Source organism: Triturus cristatus, chromosome 8 (genome assembly GCF_964204655.1).
Source record: "Triturus cristatus chromosome 8, aTriCri1.1, whole genome shotgun sequence".
NCBI lineage: Eukaryota > Metazoa > Chordata > Amphibia > Caudata > Salamandridae > Triturus > Triturus cristatus.
This window is the reverse complement of record NC_140591.1, coordinates 8674801-8690205: the sequence shown is the minus strand read 5'-3', so window position 1 is coordinate 8690205 and position 15405 is coordinate 8674801.

The following is a 15405-nucleotide window of genomic DNA, read 5'->3' as shown; positions in this document are numbered from 1 at the left end:
GCAGCATCCTGGCATATTGAGCAGCATCCTTGCATATTGAGCAGTAGGCTGACACATTGAGCAGTGTCCTGGTACACTGAGCAGCATCCTGGCACACTGAGCAGTATATGGCACATTGAGCAGACTCCTAGCACACTGAGCAGCATGCTGGCATATTGAGCAGCATCATGGCACATTGAGCAACATCCTGACATATTGAGCAGACTCCTGGCACACTGAGCAGCATTCTAGCATACTGAGCAGCATCCTGGCATATTGAACAGCATCCTGGCACCCTAAGCAGCATCCTGGCACTTCGAGCAGCATTCTAGCATACTGAGCAGCATCCTGACATATTGAGCAGCATCCTGGCATATTGAGCAGTATCCTGGCATACTGAGTAGCATCCAGGCATATTGAATGTCATCCTGACATACTGAGCAGTATACGGGCACATTGAGCAGACTCCTGGCACGTTGAGCAGCATCCAAGCATATTGAACAGCATCCTGGCATACAGAGCAGCATCCTGGCATATTGAGTAGACTCCTGGCACACTGAGCAGCATCCTAGCATACTGAGCAGCATCCTGTCATATTGAGCAGCATCCTGACATATTGAGTAACATCCTGGCACACTGAGCAGTATATGGGCACATTGAACAGACTCCTGGAACACTGAGCAGCATTCTAGCATACTGAGCAGCATCCTGGCATATTGGGCAGCATCCTGGGGTACTGTCCAGCGTCTGGTCATATCGAGCAGTAGGCACGCACATTGAGCAGCATCTTGGCATAGAGAGCAGCATCCTGGCATATTGAGCAGCATTCTGGCACTTTGAGTGGAATCCTGGCATACTGAGCAGCATCATGGCACATTGGGCAACATCCAGGAGTACTGAGCATCATCCTGGCATATTGAGCAGCATCCTGCATATTGAGCAACATCTTGGCATATTAAGCAGTATCCTAGCATACCGAGCAGCATCCTGGCACACTCAGCAGCATCCTGGCACATTGAGTAGTGTCATGGCAGACTGAGCAGTAGCCTGGCATATTGAGCGGCAACCTGGCACACTGAGCAGCATCTAGGCATATTGAGCAGCATCCTCGCATATTGAGCAGTAGGCTGGCACATTAAGCAGCATCCTGGCATATTGAGCAGCATCCTGGCACTTTGTGCAGCAACCTGGCATATTGAGCAGCATCGTGCCATATTCAGCAGTAGGATGGCACATTGAACAGTTTCCTGACACACTGAGGAGTATCCTGGCATATTGAGCAGTAGGCTGGCACATTGATAAGCATCCAGGCACATTGAGCAGCATCCTGGCATACTGAGCAGCATGCAGGCACATTGAGCAGCAACCTGGAATACTGAGCAGCATCCTGGCGCCTTGAGCGGTTTCCTGGCACATAGAGCAGTGTCCTGGCACATTGAGCAGCATCTTGGCGCACTGAGCAGCATCCTGGCATATTGAGTTGCATCCTGGGACACTGAGCAGCATCCTAGCATATTGAGTTGCATACTGGCACCCTGAGCAGCATCCTCGCACATTGAGCAGCATCACAGCACACTGAGCAGCATCCTCGCATATCGAGTAGTAGGCTGGCACATTGAACAACATCCTGGCATATTGAGCAGCATTCTGCACATTGAGCAGCATGCTGGCATACTGAGCAGCATTTTGGCATACTGAACAGCATACAGGCATATCGAGCAAAATCCTCACATATTGAGCAGTATCCTGGCATAATGAGCAGCATCCTGGCATATTAAGCAGTGTCTGGGCATATTGAGCAACATCCTGGCACATTGAGCAGCATCCTGGCACACGGAGCAGCATTCTAGTATATTGAGCAGCATCCTGGCATACTGAGCAGCATCCTGGGGTACTGTGCAGCATCCGGTCATAGCGAGCAGTAGGCTGGCACATTGAGCAGCATCCTGGCACACGGAGCAGCATCCTGGCATATTGAGCAGCATCCTGGCATATTGAGCATTATCCTGGCATACTGATCAGCATCCTGGCACACTGAGCAGCACTCTGGCACATTAAGCAATATCCTGGCATACTGATCAGCATCCTGGCACACTGAGCAGCACCCTGGCACACTGAGTAGCACCCTGGCATATTGAGCAGTGTCATGGCAGACCGAGCAGTGACCTGGCACACTGAGCAGCATCTAGGCATATTGAGCAGCATCCTGTCACACTGAGCAGCATCCTGTCATATTGAGCAGCATCCTGGCACACTGAGCAGTATATGTGCACATTGCACAGACTCCTGGCACATTGAGCAGCACCTTAGCATATTGAGCAGCATCCTAGCATATTGAGCAGCATCCTGGCATACTGAGCAGCATCTTGGCACACTGAGCAGCACCCTGGCACACTGAGTAGTACCCTGGCATATTGAGCAGTGTCATGGCAGACTGAGCAGTAACCTGGCACACTGAGCAGCATCTAGGCATATTGAGCAACATCCTGGCACACTGAGCAGCATCCTGTCATATTGAGCAGCATCCTGACATATTGAGTAGCATCCTGGCACACTGAGCAGTATATAGGCACATTGCACAGACTCCTGGAACACTGAGCAGCATACTGAGCAGCATCCTGGCATATTGAGCAGTATCCTGGGGTACTGTGCAGTGTCCGGTTGTATCGAGCAGTAGGCCGGAACATCGAGCAGCATCCTGGCATACATAGCAGCATCCTGGCTCATTGAGCAACATCCTAACATACTGAGCAGCATCCTGGCATATTGAGCAGCATTCTGGCACATTGAGTGGCATCCTGGCACACTGATCAGCATCATGGCACATTCAGCAACATCCGGGAGTACTGAGCATCATCCTGGCATATTGAGCGACATCCTGGCATATTGAGCAACATCTTGGCATATTAAGCAGCATCCTAGCATACTGAGCAGCATCCTGGCACACTGAGCAGCACCCTGGCATATTGAGCAGTGTCATGGCAGACTGAGCAGTAGCCTGGCATATTGAGCGGCAACCTGGCACACTGAGCAGCATCTAGGCATATTGAGCAGCATCCTGGCACACTGAACAGAATCCTGGCATATTGAGCAGTAGGCTGGCACATTAAAAAGCATCCTGGCATATTGAGCACCATCCTGGCACTTTGTGCAGCAACCTGGCATATTGAGCCGCACCGTGCCATATTCAGCAGTAGGATGGCACATTGAACAGTTTCCTGGCACACTGAGTAGCACCCTGGCATATTGAGCAGTGTCATGGCAGACTGAGCAGTAACCTGGCACACTGAGCAGCATCTAGGCATATTGAGCAGCATCCTGGCACACTGAGCAGCATCCTGTCATATTGAGCAGCATCCTGGCACACTGAACAGTATATGGGCACATTGCACAGACTCCTGGCATATTGAGCAGCACCTTAGCATATTGAGCAGCATCCTGGCATACTGAGCAGCATCCTGGAACACTGAGTAGTACCCTGGCATATTGAGCAGTGTCATGGCAGACTGAGCAGTCACCTGGCCCACTGAGCAGCATCTAGGCATATTGAGCAACATCCTGGCACACTGAGCAGCAGCCTGTCATATTGAGCAGCATCCTGACATATTTAGTAGCATCCTGGCACACTGAGCAGTATATAGGCACATTGCACAGACTCCTGGAACACTGAGCAGCATACTGAGCAGCATCCTGGCATATTGAGCAGTATCCTGGGGTACTGTGCAGTGTCCGGTCATATCGAGCAGTAGGCCGGAACATTGAGCAGCATCCTGGCATACAGAGCAGCATCCTGGCTCATTGAGCAACATCCTCACATACTGAGCAGCATCCTGGCATATTGAGCAGCATCATGGCACATTCAGCAACATCCGGGAGTACTGAGCATCATCCTGGAATATTGAGCGGCATCCTGGCGTACTGCGCAACATCTTGGCATATTAAGCAGCATCCTAGCATACTGAGCACCATCCTGGCACGCAGAGCAGCACCCTGGCATATTGAGCAGTGTCATGGCAGACTGAGCAGTAGCCTGGCATATTGAGCGACAACCTGGCACATTGAGCAGCATCTAGGCATATTGAGCAGCATCCTGGCACACTGAACAGAATCCTGGCATATTGAGCAGTAGGCTGGCACATTAAAAAGCATCCTGGCTTATTGAGCAGCATCCTGGCACTTTGTGCAGCAACCTGGCATATTGAGCAGCACCGTGCCATATTCAGCAGTAGGATGGCACATTGAACAGTTTCCTGATACAGTGAGGAGCATCCTGGCATATTGAGCAGTAGGCTGGAACATTGAGCAGCATCCTGGCATATTGAACAGTAGACTGGCACATTGATAATCATCCAGGCCCATTGCGCAGCATCCTGGCATACTGAGCAGCATGTAGGCACATTGAGCAGCATCCTAGCATACTGAGCAGCATCCTTGCACTTTGAGCAGCATCCTGGTGCCCTGAGCGGCTTCCTGGCACATAGAGCAGCATCCTGGCACATTGAGCTGCATCATGGTGCACTGAGCAGCATCCAGCATATTGAGTTGCATCCTGGGACACTGAGCAGCATCCTGGCATATTGAGTTGCATCCTGGCACCCTGAGCAGCATCCTCGCACATTGAGCAGCATCATGGCACACTGAGCAGCATCCTGGCATATCGAGTAGTAGGCTGGCACATTGAACAACATCCTGGCATATTGAGCAGCATTCTGCACATTGAGCAGCATGCTGGTGTGAGACCGGCCTCGTGGCGTGGGCCCTCCCGACCAGCACACCGAACCTCGTGGGCACGGCCTTTCGGCTTCCGTGGGCCAACATCCCGAGGGCCGAACAGATCCCCAAAACGCATGCCCGGCCGAGGGAGAACGACACCCCCCCAAACCAGACCGAGAGGCGTCGACTCTGTCACACCTCTGGTCTCTTCCCCGAGGGAGGTTTCGATCGGCCACCAGGCCCCCGGTGAGCGGGCGCCTCTCCTACTGGGCGTCTGGAGTCCCTCCCGGACACATCTGAATAGATCAAGGAGCTGAGCGACAGGAAACCCCGACACACCGCCCCCAGGCACCAGACCCCTCTCCGCGAGGACCCCGGACTTCAAAGAGGAAGGGGAGTATAACAAGGGGTGCTGGAGGGACGAGAGAAAGAGAAGACCTGGACGGACGAGAGCCTGCTGACCTGGTCGCGGCTCGATCGCTCACCGAACTGAAGAACGCTATCCGAACCCTGAAACCACCTGAGCCCTGCGGACGCTGTCGCGGCTCCCCGAACTCTGGAACCATCTGAGCCCTGCTGACGCCGTCGCGGCTCCCCGAACCCTGAGACCATCTGAGCCCTGCTGACGCCGTCGCGGCTCCCCGAACTCTGATCCATCTGAGCCCTGCTGACGCCGTCGCGGCTCCCTGAACTAAGACCCTCCGGTGCCTGCTGAGTGACTCGCGGCCCGTTCCTCCAAGAAGATCAGTAGAGATCGCCGAGAGAAGCAACATCCCCTCGGCTCGAGGATTGAGAGCTGGGCGCCGGATACCTCGCAGAGACACTGATTCTAAGACTGTCCCGCTACCCCCTTTTTCCCTCATCACAAGAACGCTGCCGCTTGTGGCCTCTACTTTGGTACCTGCTTACCGGATCATAAAGATCCCTGACAACTACCGATAAAGACTTATTTCCTTGTAAACAACCTACTGTGTGGTGTCCCTCTGTCTGAAGAGAGAGTAAGCGCAGCACGTGCGATCCTAGGTGTGAGACCCTGCCAGGCAGGGCCTCTCTGCTCTTGCTCTGCCTAATTCTGGGAAAGGTGGGCCCCAGGGTGGACGGAAGCACACCCCGCAGCCTCCCCGGGAACCGCTTTCCAACATTTGGTGGCAGACGACGGGATCCGAGCCAACACCTAGAGATCGTGCAATAGACGGCTGACGCACTACCGAGAAGAATGGAAGGAGAAACTTCCCTAGGTGCCGCAGGCACCAACCCAAGCACGACGTTTCAAAAAGACCAGTTAGAATCTTATACGCACCGAGAACTGAAGCAATTTTGCAAAGACTTTGGAATCGCTACCACCGGACTGAGCACGAAAGAGGACTTGCAGGGGGCATTAAAAACCTGGGTCGAGGCAGAAGCTCCCCGGACACGAACAGAAGGAGAAACCCCCAACGAACCACGAAGCAGCCCGGGGAGGAACGGCGCCCCCGAGGGGGGCCTATCCCCTGAGGAACTAGCGGACCGAGAAAGAGGTCGCAACCACGAACTGGAACTAGCAAAACTAAAAATCGAAGGAGAGATAAAACTGGCCGAGAAAAAACTGGCGGTGGAACAGTTACGCCTACAAGGAGAACTAGAGGAAAAGAAGCGACAGAGAGAACACGAAGAAAAGAAACTTAAACTAGAGCACGACCCTCGGAAACCCAACCCATCTCCTCCACCGTGGAACCGAAGGTCCACATCCCCAAAGATGTGGTGAGAGAATATTATAAGAACGACGACATTCAGCAGTGGTTCAAGGCCTACGAAGTCGCCATGACCTCCCACCGAGTCCCGCAGAAAGACTGGGGGGCTGGGCTGTGGGGCCGGTTCCTGAGTGAGGGGAGAGATACCCTGCTGGACCTGCCCTCCACGGTAATGAACTCCTACAGTCACATGAAAGAGGCTCTAGTAGCAAGATATGGGCTCACCCCTGAAATGTACCGGCAACGGTTTAGAGACTGCAAAAAGATACCCGGTACCACCTGGGTGGAGTACGTGAACTTTTACAGCCGGGCCTTGGACGGATGGATCAAGGGCAGCAAGGTCTCCACCTTTGAGGAGCTGTTTGACCTAATCGCATGGGAACACTTGGCCGCTAATTGCTTCGTAGAGCTGCGCCAGCACCTTCTGGATAGCAAACTCACAGACCCTCGGAAACTGGCCGTCGAGGCTGACCGGTGGGTGAACACCCGAACCTCCCGGGGGCCCGTGGGAGACTACGGTCGCCACAGTCAGGGACCCCCCTGCCAGAGAGGCGGGGGGAACCAAGGCCGGCCAAGGGAGCTCCCGGGGGGATCCCCACTCAGCCCTCCCAGAGGACAATCTCCACCCTTCCCCGCTCCACCTCCGGCGAGCACAGGGCCACCCGGGAGGCCGGGGCCCCGAGTGAGGATCACCTGTTTCCGCTGCCAGCAGCCCGGACACTATGCCAGTGACCCTCAGTGTCCCCTGTACCAGCGGACAACCACCTCAACCCCGCCGGCTCGACAGATGGCCTCTGTAGCCCTGGGAGAAGAGGTGGAAGACTCCGAAGAATGGGAACCAGCCGCCATGGCCTTGGTCTCCCTAGGGGACCGGGAGAGGGTCCCCGGAATGCCCCTGCCCGCCAACACAAAGAAGTACCGACAGCAGGTAACGATCAACGGTCACCGCATCGAGGGGCTCCGGGACACGGGGGCGAGTGTCACGGCGGTCCATTGCCACCTAATTTCCGAGGATCAAATCCTGCCTGACGCCTTTTGCCCCGTCATATCATCAGACAATTCCGAGAGCCTCTGCCGAATGGCCCTAGTCCCCTTCGAATGGGGGGGAGTCACCGGCCAGTTAAAAGTAGCGGTCCGAACCTCCCAGCCCGTGGACTGCCTCCTGGGCAACGACTTGGAGAACTCCCCGTGGGGACAAGTGGAACGAAGGGCCCACCTCGAGATGATGGGCCTACCCGAGTGGGTATGCGCCACCACGCGCTCAATGACTCTCCGGGTGCCTTCCTCCGAGGGGGGAGAGGCCAGGCCCCTGAGCACCGCCACTACCCCCGAGAGCCAGGATACACCCCCAGAGGCCAACGACCCCCTTCTGGATGAACCAACCGCTCCCGGCGAGGAATCCGGGCCTTCCGACCCCGAAGCCCTGACCAAACTCAGGGACTTGACAGAACTGGCCCCGTGGCCCTGCGAAGGGGGCCCCTCCCGTGAAGAGTTCTGCCAAGAACAATCTACCTGCCCGTCCCTCATTGGGCCCCGACAACAGGCCGAGGCCCAAGCAGCCGGCGACCGGACTGGCACCCACTGGGTATACTGGGAGAACGGACTGCTTTACAGCGAACAGAAGTCGGCCGAGTTGGGATCGGCCCGAGTGCTAGTCGTACCCCTACGCTTCCGAAATCTCCTCCTGGGCCTGGCCCATGACGTACCCCTAGCCGGACACTTAGGCCAGGATAAGACCTACCAGCGACTCGTCACCCACTTCTATTGGCCCAAGATGCGAGCAAATGTGGAGGCCCACTGCAAGTCCTGCCCCACGTGCCAGGCCAGCGGAAAGAGTGGGGGCAAGCGCAAGGCTCCGCTCCAACCCTTCCCCATTGTCAGTACCCCTTTTGAGCGGGTAGGAATCGACATTGTCGGACCCCTGGACCCCAAGACCGCCCAGGGCCACCGATTCATCCTCGTCCTGGTGGACCATGCCACCCGTTACCCCGAAGCCATCTCTCTCCGCACCGTGACGGCCCCCGTGGTGGGCCGGGTCTTGATGGGGATCTTCTCCCGCATGGGGTTCCCCCGCGAAGTCGTGAGTGACCGGGGCACAAACTTAATCTCCCGCTATATGAAGTCCCTCTGGCAGCAGTGCGGAGTATCGTACAAATTCACCACCCCGTACCACCCCCAAGGAAACGGCCTAGTCGAGCGCTTTAACAAGACATTGAAGGGGATGATCATGGGCCTCGAGGAACCCCTACGCCGGAGGTGGGACGTCCTCCTCCCATGTCTCCTGTTCGCCTACCGAGAAGTTCCCCAAAAATCCCTGGGATCCAGCCCATTCGAACTGTTATACGGACACCCCGTCCGAGGACCCCTGAGCCTGGTCAAAGAGGGGTGGGAAGCGACCCCCCGGGGGACCCCTCCGGACGTGTTCCGTTACATCTTGGCGCTCCGCAACCAGACCCGAAAATTCAGGGAACTCACAGAAGCAAACCTCGAGGCCAGTCAAGAAGAGATGAAGCGCTGGTATGACCAGAATGCTACACTGGTCGAGTTTCAGCCGGGCCAACAAGTCTGGGTCATGGCCCCGGTGAGGCCCTGCGCTCTCCAAGATAAATGGACTGGGCCCTACAAGGTGATCGAGCGGAAGAGCCAAGTCACCTATCTCATCGATGTGCAGTCCCCGCGGAACCCCCTCCGGGTTCTCCACGTGAACCGCCTCAAGCCCTACTTTGTACGGACCGAATTAAGTCTACTCCTAGCCACCGACGATGGGGCCGAAGAAGACACCGAGCCCCTCCCAGACCCCCTGGGGGCGAAGGAAACCGATGGATCCGTGGAAGGAGTGAGACTGTCGACCGCCCTCTCAGCCCAACAGACCGACGACTGCCGTCAGCTGCTAGGGCAGTTCGCGGACCTCTTCTCCCTGACCCCTGGGGTCACCAGCTGGTGTGTCCACGACGTGGACACCGGAGACAGCCTGCCCGTGAGACATCGAGCCTACCGGGTCCCTGATCGGGTCCGGACCTGCATCCAGACCGAGGTAGCAAAGATGCTAGACCTCGGGGTGATTGAACCCTCCGACAGCCCTTGGGCCAGCCCGGTAGTCCTGGTTCCGAAAGCGACTACCCCGGGTGTTGCCCCCGAGCTGAGATTCTGCGTGGACTACCGAGGCCTCAATGCGGTCACCCGAGCCGACGCTCATCCTATCCCCCGTGCCGACGAACTCATTGACCGCCTTGGGGCCGCCTGCTACCTCAGCACCTTCGACCTGACCAGTGGATACTGGCAGATTGCCCTCACCGAGGGAGCCAAGGAGCGCTCCGCCTTCTCCACCCCGGACGGGCACTACCGCTTTAGAGTGATGCCGTTCGGAATGCAAAATGCCCCGGCCTCCTTCCAGCGGCTGGTGAACAGGGTCCTGGCCGGACTAGAGGGGTTCAGCGCGGCATACCTTGACGACATAGCAGTCTTCAGCTCCCAATGGACCGAGCACCTCCAGCACCTCCGTCAAGGTCGCCCCCCTCCAGCCGAAGATCGACGCCATCTTGTCTTGGGAACCCCCGACAACCCAAACGGAAGTCCGAGCCTTCCTGGGCCTCACCGGCTACTACCGTAGGTTCATTAAAAACTATGGCAGCATCGCCGGCCCTCTCACAGAGCTAGCCTCCAAGAAACACCCCAAGAAAATACACTGGACTCCCGCCTGCCAGAAGGCGTTCGACACCCTAAAAGCCGCAATGTGCGCGGCTCCGGTACTCAAAGCACCCGACTACACCCAGGAGTTTGTGGTCCAGACGGACGACTCGGAGCACGGCATCGGGGCAGTCCTCTCGCAATATGACAACAAAGGCATAGATCAGCCCATCGCCTTCATCAGCCGAAGGTTGCTGCCCCGGGAACAGCGGTGGAGCACGATTGAACGAGAGACGTTCGCCGTAGTCTGGGCCCTCAAAAAGCTACGGCCCTACCTGTTCGGAACACACTTCCGAGTACAAACGGATCATCGACCCCTGCGGTGGTTGATGCAGATGCGAGGGGAAAACCCAAAGCTGCTACGCTGGTCCATCTCTCTCCAGGGGATGGATTTCACTGTGGAACATCGCCCCGGGACTGACCACGCCAACGCGGACGGCCTGTCCCGATTCTTCCGCTTCAGCGAGGAGAACTCCCAAGTGGATGGGTAGTTCTCCCCGCCTTTCAGCTGGGGGGGGCACGTGTGAGACCGGCCTCGTGGCGTGGGCCCTCCCGACCAGCAAGACACACTACAAGCACGCCGAACCTCGTTGGCACGGCCTTTCGGCTTCCGTGGGCCAACATCCCGAGGGCCGAACAGATCCCCAACACGCATGCCCGGCCGAGGGAGAACGACACCCCCCCCAAACCAGACCGAGAGGCGTCGACTCTGTCACACCTCTGGTCTCTTCCCCGAGGGAGGTTTCGATCGGCCACCAGGCCCCCGGTGAACGGGCGCCTCTCCTACTGGGCATCTGGAGTCCCTCCCGGACACATCTGAATAGATCAAGGGGCTGAGCGACAGGAAACCCCGACACACCGCCCCCAGGCACCAGACCCCTCTCCGCGAGGACCCCGGACTTCAAAGAGGAAGGAGAGTATAACAAGGGGTGCTGGAGGGACGAGAGAAAGAGAAGACCTGGACGGACGAGAGCCTGCTGACCTGGTCGCGGCTCGATCGCTCACCGAACTGAAGAACGCTATCCGAACCCTGAAACCACCTGAGCCCTGCGGACGCTGTCGCGGCTCCCCGAACTCTGGAACCATCTGAGCCCTGCTGACGCCGTCGCGGCTCCCCGAACCCTGAGACCATCTGAGCCCTGCTGACGCCGTCGCGGCTCCCCGAACTCTGATCCATCTGAGCCCTGCTGACGCCGTCGCGGCTCCCTGAACTAAGACCCTCCGGTGCCTGCTGAGTGACTCGCGGCCCGTTCCTCCAAGAAGATCAGTAGAGATCGCCGAGAAAAGCAACATCCCCTCGGCTCGAGGATTGAGAGCTGGGCGCCGGATACCTCGCAGAGACACTGATTCTAAGACTGTCCCGCTACCCCCTTTTTCCCTCATCACAAGAACGCTGCCGCTTGTGGCCTCTACTTTGGTACCTGCTTACCGGATCATAAAGATCCCTGACAACTACCGATAAAGACTTATTTCCTTGTAAACAACCTACTGTGTGGTGTCCCTCTGTCTGAAGAGAGAGTAAGCGCAGCACGTACGATCCTAGGTGTGAGACCCTGCCAGGCAGGGCCTCTCTGCTCTTGCTCGGCCTAATTCTGGGAAAGGTGGGCCCCAGGGTGGACGGGAGCACACCCCGCAGCCTCCCCGGGAACCGTTTTCCAACAGCTGGCAAACTGAGCAGCATTCTGGCATACTGAGCAGCATCGAGGAATATTGAGCAACATCCTTGCATTTTGAGCAGTGTCCTGGCATAATGAGCAGCATCCTGGCATATTAAGCAGTATATGGGCATATTGAGCAACATCTGGCATATTGAGCAGCATCCTGGCACACTGAGCAGAATTCTAGCACACTGAGCAGCATCCTGGCATACTGAGCAGAATCCTGGCATATTGAGCGGCATCCTGGTGTACTGTGCAGCGTCCAGTCATATTGAGCAGTAGGCTGGCACATTGAGCACCATCCTGGCACATGGAGCAGCATCCTGACTTATTGAGCAGCATCCTGGCACACTGAGCAGTATATAGGCACATTGCACAGACTCCTGGAACACTGAGCAGCATACTGAGCAGCATCCTGGGATATTGAGCAGTATCCTGGGGTACTGTGCAGTGTCCGGTCGTATCGAGCAGTAGGCCGGAACATCGAGCAGCATCCTGGCATACATAGCAGCATCCTGGCTCATTGAGCAACATCCTAACATACTGAGCAGCATCCTGGCATATTGAGCAGCATTCTGGCACATTGAGTGGCATCCTGGCACACTGAGCAGCATCATGGCACATTCAGCAACATCCGGGAGTACTGAGCATCATCCTGGAATTTTGAGCGACATCCTGGCACATTGAGCAACATCTTGGCATATTAAGCAGCATCTAGCATACTGAGCAGCATCCTGGCACACTGAGCAGCACCCTGGCATATTGAGCAGTGTCATGGCAGACTGAGCAGTAGCCTGGCATATTGAGCGGCAACCTGGCACACTGAGCAGCATCTAGGCATATTGAGCAGCATCCTGGCACACTGAACAGAATCCTGGCATATTGAGCAGTAGGCTGGCACATTAAAAAGCATCCTGGCATATTGAGCAGCATCCTGGCACTTTGTGCAGCAACCTGGCATATTGAGCAGCACCGTGCCATATTCAGCAGTAGGATGGCACATTGAACAGTTTCCTGATACAGTGAGGAGCATCCTGGCATATTGAGCAGTAGGCTGGAACATTGAGCAGCATCCTGGCATATTGAACAGTAGACTGGCACATTGATAATCATCCAGGCCCATTGCGCAGCATCCTGGCATACTGAGCAGCATGTAGGCACATTGAGCAGCATCCTGGCATACTGAGCAGCATCCTTGCACTTTGAGCAGCATCCTGGTGCCCTAAGCGGCTTCCTGGCACATAGAGCAGCATCCTGGCACATTGAGCTGCATCATGGTGCACTGAGCAGCATCCAGCATATTGAGTTGCATCCTGGGACACTGAGCAGCATCCTGGCATATTGAGTTGCATCCTGGCACCCTGAGCAGCATCCTCGCACATTGAGCAGCATCATGGCACACTGATATCGAGTAGTAGGCTGGCACATTGAACAACATCCTGGCATATTGAGCAGCATTCTGCACATTGAGCAGCATGCTGGCAAACTGAGCAGCATTCTGGCATACTGAGCAGCATCCAGGAATATTGAGCAACATCCTTGCATTTTGAGCAGTGTCCTGGCATAATGAGCAGCATCCTGGCATATTAAGCAGTATATGGGCATATTGAGCAACATCTGGCATATTGAGCAGCATCCTGGCACACTGAGCAGAATTCTAGCACACTGAGCAGCATCCTGGCATACTGAGCAGAATCCTGGCATATTGAGCGGCATCCTGGTGTACTGTGCAGCGTCCAGTCATATTGAGCAGTAGGCTGGCACATTGAGCACCATCCTGGCACATGGAGCAGCATCCTGACTTATTGAGCAGCATCCTGGCACACTGAGCAGTATATAGGCACATTGCACAGACTCCTGGAACACTGAGCAGCATACTGAGCAGCATCCTGGGATATTGAGCAGTATCCTGGGGTACTGTGCAGTGTCCGGTCGTATCGAGCAGTAGGCCGGAACATCGAGCAGCATCCTGGCATACATAGCAGCATCCTGGCTCATTGAGCAACATCCTAACATACTGAGCAGCATCCTGGCGTATTGAGCAGCATTCTGGCACATTGAGTGGCATCCTGGCACACTGAGCAGCATCATGGCACATTCAGCAACATCCGGGAGTACTGAGCATCATCCTGGCATTTTGAGCGACATCCTGGCATATTGAGCAACATCTTGGCATATTAAGCAGCATCTAGCATACTGAGCAGCATCCTGGCACACTGAGCAGCACCCTGGCATATTGAGCAGTGTCATGGCAGACTGAGCAGTAGCCTGGCATATTGAGCGGCAACCTGGCACACTGAGCAGCATCTAGGCATATTGAGCAGCATCCTGGCACACTGAACAGAATCCTGGCATATTGAGCAGTAGGCTGGCACATTAAAAAGCATCCTGGCATATTGAGCAGCATCCTGGCACTTTGTGCAGCAACCTGGCATATTGAGCAGCACCGTGCCATAGTCAGCAGTAGGATGGCACATTGAAGAGTTTCCTGATACAGTGAGGAGCATCCTGGCATATTGAGCAGTAGGCAGGCACATTAAAAAGCATCCTGGCATATTGAGAAGCATCCTGGCACTTTGTGCAGCAACCTGGCATATTGAGCAGCGCCGTGCCATATTCAGCAGTAGGGTGGCACATTGAACAGTTTCCTGGCACACTGAGTAGCACCCTGGCATATTGAGCAGTGTCATGGCAGACTGAGCAGTATATGGGCACATTGCACAGACTCCTGGAACACTGAGCAGCATACTGAGCAGCATCCTGGTATATTCAGCAGTATCCTGGGGTACTGTGCAGTGTCCGGTCATATCGAGCAGTAGGCCGGAACATTGAGCAGCATCCTGGCATACAGAGCAGCATCCTGGCACATTGAGCAACATCCTAACATACTGAGCAGCATCCTGGCATATTGAGCAGCATCATGGCACATTCAGCACATCCGGGAGTACTGAGCATCATCCTGGCATATTGAGCGGCATCCTGGCATACTGAGCAACATCTTGGCATGCTGAGCAGCATCCTGGCACACTGAGTAGTACCCTGGCATATTGAGCAGTGTCATGGCAGACTGAGCAATAACTTGGCCCACTGAGCAGCATCTAGGCATATTGAGCAACATCCTGGCACACTGAGCAGCAGCCTGTCATATTGAGCAGCATCCTGACATATTTAGTAGCATCCTGGCACACTGAGCAGTATATAGGCACATTGCACAGACTCCTGGAACACTGAGCAGCATACTGAGCAGCATCCTGGCATATTGAGCAGTATCCTGGGGTACTGTGCAGTGTCCGGTCATATCGAGCAGTAGGCCGGAACATTGAGCAGCATCCTGGCATACAGAGCAGCATCCTGGCTCATTGAGCAACATCCTAACATACTGAGCAGCATCCTGGCATATTGAGCAGCATCATGGCACATTCAGCAACATCCGGGAGTACTCAGCATCATCCTGGCATATTGAGCAGCATCATTGCACATTCAGCAACATCCGGGAGTACTGAGCATCATCCTGGCATACTGAGCAACATCTTGGCATATTAAGCAGCATCCTAGCATACTGAGCACCATCCTGGCACGCAGAGCAGCAGCCTGGCATATTGAGCAGTGTCATGGCAGACTGAGCAGCATCCTGGCAC